The following is a 4196-nucleotide window of genomic DNA, read 5'->3' as shown; positions in this document are numbered from 1 at the left end:
TCGCTGGGTAAACTGCAAACTCGTTTTTATCTCCTGTATTTCTCTGGTCATGTCGTCGAGTCTCTTGTTATTTGTCTCCATAAGTAGTTGCACAAAACCTTTGAAGTTGTCTTGTTGTTGGCTCAACAGTGCGGTGTACATCTGCTTCTGCTGACTCAACATCTCTGTTACTTGCGCCGCTGAAATATAATTCTCTTCTGCTTCAACATCCTCGTTAGCTTCTGATTTATTAGCTCTTTTTCCTCTTGGAGGCATTTTAATAGTTGTAGAATTTGTTCAAAGACTTGAAGATGTGAAAAATCGTAGAACAGACAGGAGCAGTAAACGTCTGCTCTCCCTTGCAACCCGTATAGTAACGTAATAGTAAGGCATGTTTGTGAATAGAATAACAGAAACGAAAACATAAACCTCTTCCCAAAACACACTACAGCTCAGATAATGTTAGCATATTTTCCAAATATTTGTTTTCTGAATCTTTTCCTATTGGTCTTTCATTATTATTATTCATATAATAGTGTTAGCAAAGTGATACTAATTATTAATCATTTTAAAAAATCAATATTATAAGTCTCACAACTAATTTCAAAGACTACTCTGGCAGTTGCTTGGTAGTTAAATGGATACTCCACTAGTTTTACTCATTAAGATTGAGTTTACTCCTTTGTGTAAAATTTCTGGAGGAGCTTCTAAAACATACCTCTAATTATGTGTCATATGATGGTCATTTTGGCCTAAGCTTCAGCTACACATTTCTTATGGAAAGCTTGTGTTACAAAGTGGAGTTGAAGAGACCCGTGTATTCATAGAGTATGTCAACATTTCAGGGAGCGTCTAAACCAAGAGATGCCACAGGGTAGTGCAGGTTAACACTGCAGTCCATTGCTCTGTGGTTACCTGTGTGTTCAGCCTGAGGCTTGGGCTCCCAGACCTTGTACTGTTAGGGGTTACTGGGCAGCACAGCTGGGTTCACCACCTCCACACCATAATGTCCATACCCACTAAAACATGAAGAGAGTTGAATTTCATATTTCGCTTTGTTTTGCATAAAACCTTTAATGCAATCGGTCAAGTTCAAGTTTAAAGATTTCAGACTGTATAACCTACAGGTAGTGTTAATACATCAAACTATTGCCATCAGTATTCCAAAATCCCCTTGGGTCAGGCACTCACTGGCAGACACACACACACACACACACACACACACAGAGGAACATTATCCTTCATGGTGCTGTAATGTTTATGCTATGCTAGTGGTGACATAGCCCGTATGTAGGTAGTCCCAGGGTATGTCTGGGATGGTCATTACCCAACACATCTAAGTTTAGACTCGTGATTAGAGCTCCAGATTATTCAACAGTACACGATAATGTAGAGATGTAGATATAACTGTATACACTACGATGAAACAGTGTGTTAACAACATGATAAACTGTGGTAGTTTAACCAATTTCAAAATAGTCTCGTCATGTGACTTCTCTTGTTTATAAACGCTGAGATCTCGCGCGCATGCGCATATATTGCCCATTCATTCTATACTGAAAGGGCAGCAATAACACATTTAACACATTTGAAGCAAGCAATTCGAAATGAGTAATAAGCACGAAAGTTCCGTCCAGAATAAACTTACCGTTACTACTACTGAACCCCTCGGATGTCAACGTAGTTAAACTTAGTAAAACTTAAGATGAAACTGTTAATTGTGGTCACGAAAAGTGCTGTTACGCCTTCGAAAACGAGTGGACGCTTTATTGTCTGCATTTTAACGGACAATTTAACTATATTAATGGGACTCGGGTTGTGAAGATTAAATTAGATACACTCGAACGGAGTGCGCAAAGGTAGTTCCAACAAAACAACTAACGTCAACAATGAAGCTTTGCGAGGCGAGTAGCGAAACTAAATTTACGAAGAAAAACAAATGCTGTCAGCTTTTCTTTATTACAGGTGTGCTAAGTTTAAGGAAAAATCACTCAAACGGCTCAATCATCATCACTTTCAACAATTTAAAACCTATAAATGATTTTCAATGAACTTTCCTTAACTCACCAAAACAGTCGTCTTGTACGGAAAAGGGGGCTGGTATAAACACAATGTCCCCAGTGATTCTATTAGCCAAACCCAATGTCAATCTACTGCTTCTGTCATTCTCATTTGTCAGTTCTTTGCATGTGTAATCTCTTCATGCATCACCACAACAGTAAACACGGGGTGGGTTTAAGTAATGAAAATGACCAAAGCGAGTATACCACGAGTAATAGTTATGTAACACTTAAACTTCTGTATAATAAGCACATTTTCAACATTGTATACAACTGAAACGGAACAATAGAAAGTAAAAAAATATAACTAAGGGTTGGAGTAACACTTAAAACCTGAAAGTGCCGAATGTAATGATGATGCTTCTAAGTCTCAGTTCCCATGTAGGGCCTACTGTAAGACGCTCTTGGATCAGGTGTGAGAACACATCCGAAAAAAAAAAAAATAAATAAAAAAAAATAAAGGATGACAAAAGTAAATTTCTCAGTGGTGGCATGGAACCAGCCAACTCAGCCTGTAAGTTTACAGGCCTAAAACTGTCTTATCTATAATTGAGTGTTTCCACAGTGAGGAGCTCCAACACTGCTTAAATAACTGGATTAATCAGCATTATTGTTAGTAGTACAACTACAAATCACTAATAGTTTTTGGTAAAAAGCATCTAGTCCATGGTAAAAAAAAATAATTCTTAAGAGTTACAATTAATCAGGACTCGCAATAATACTGTTGTAGAGTTGACATGTAGGTAAGCCCTGTAATAGAGTGGAGACCTGTCCAGCATGTTCTTGCTGATCACTGGCTGTGAGCTTCTAGCCTACAGGATAAACAGTAGGACGGATGGAGTTTGACAGGTCAAATGTTGTATTTTCACTGCCCTTCAGTGTTCACAGTATGAAACTACATCACATCAAGGCAGGATACATTACATAGCTTCCTGTCAAGATTTTCAAAATAGCTTAAATATAGGCCTATATTTATAATAGATAGTTATGTAAAAAATAATGTGACGACGCTGGCTGGGTTGAGGAGAGCTGGTCCGATCCTAACCTAACTGTGCAACTACTATCCAGCTGTGTGCTGGCACCTAGACTGACAATGAGGAGAACACAGTCTCTCTTGGCTTTATTCAGGCGTACAAAAACACGAAAGGAAAGGGTTGTAAAACACAGTACTGTGTGCTCACTGGAAAAAGTAACAAAAACAGAACATTACAGGTCTCTTCCCGAACTTTACCATCGCCCGCCAACAGAACCTAAAACAACACGCCCACCTGTCATTCCTCTTATACCCTCCCGCACCTGTTCCTCCCCCCATCCCACATTGGCCAGAACAGCGCGGCATTTTGCTAGAAAACAGCGGTAACCAATACATGAACAGCTTTCAACAACAATGTCAAACCCATTTGCACACAACAGAACACACGAACATCAGCGGCCGGTCAGGGTCGCCACATAGCCCCCACCCGAGAGGGTTAGTGCCCCCACAACCCTCATCAGTCCAACACAAAGTCACTCAAATATGCGGGGGGCCGGTGTGCACGTCCTGGTCGCCGGGTGGTCCCATCCACGCCATCAGACCCTTCCCCTGTACCACCAGAGTCACTAACCTCGTCGGGAGCGGAGGGGTTGTCCTCTGGGTCCGGTTCTGTCTCTGGTGCGGGGGCCAGCGGGTGGTATGGTGCCAGTCTGTCCTTATGCAACACTACCCATCGGCCCCTCCCTGGCATACAAACCCGGAAGACAACATCTGACAACTGGTCCAAAACTTCGCCGGGGCCCTGCCAGTGCTGGGCCAACTTGGGTGACTGTCCCCGCTTCCTCTGCGAGCAGTAAACCCACACTCTGTCCCCAGGCCTCAGCACAGGTCCATGTGTCCTCAAGTCGCGGGCCCCAGCGTCCACAAGAGCCTCTCTGGCCAACTGGTGGACCGAGCCCAAGCGCTCCCTCAACCGCTTAAAATAGTCCAGCTCTGGTCCACCAGGAATCTCCGGCTCAGGAGGCGGCCCAAACATTAAATCCACCGGGGTACGGATCTCAAACATTAAAGTCGCTGGTGTGCAGTGGCTGGACTCCTGCACAGCTGTCCTGTACGCCCACAGGACCAGCGGCAGGTGTTGGTCCCAGTCTCGTTGATGCTGGCTGGGCAGGCGAGGGGGCCGG

The 4196-nt window shown here is 43.0% G+C and overlaps 1 protein-coding gene across 3 annotated transcripts in view; it reads right to left on the bottom strand.

The window, feature by feature from the left end:
- The window catches only part of LOC109960871 (HMG box-containing protein 1-like), a 20105-nt gene extending 17720 nt beyond the window's left edge, over positions 1-2385 (bottom strand). Inside the window, exons 1-2 of one of the 3 annotated variants that reach the window (XM_020601286.1) lie at positions 2047-2385; positions 895-998 (exon numbers count right to left, since the gene is read on the bottom strand). The gene's annotated coding sequence lies outside the window, so the exon portion shown is untranslated. Of the gene's footprint in view, positions 1-894; positions 1001-2046 lie in introns of those variants that run through there. The other 2 variants (XM_020601288.1, XM_020601285.1) reach the window with 2 other exon arrangements.
- Between the last annotated feature and the right edge of the window lie 1811 nt (positions 2386-4196).

Source organism: Monopterus albus, unplaced genomic scaffold (genome assembly GCF_001952655.1).
Source record: "Monopterus albus unplaced genomic scaffold, M_albus_1.0 scaffold51.1, whole genome shotgun sequence".
NCBI lineage: Eukaryota > Metazoa > Chordata > Actinopteri > Synbranchiformes > Synbranchidae > Monopterus > Monopterus albus.
Note: the sequence above shows the minus strand (reverse complement) of the source record. Positions and strands in the feature narration are given on the sequence as shown.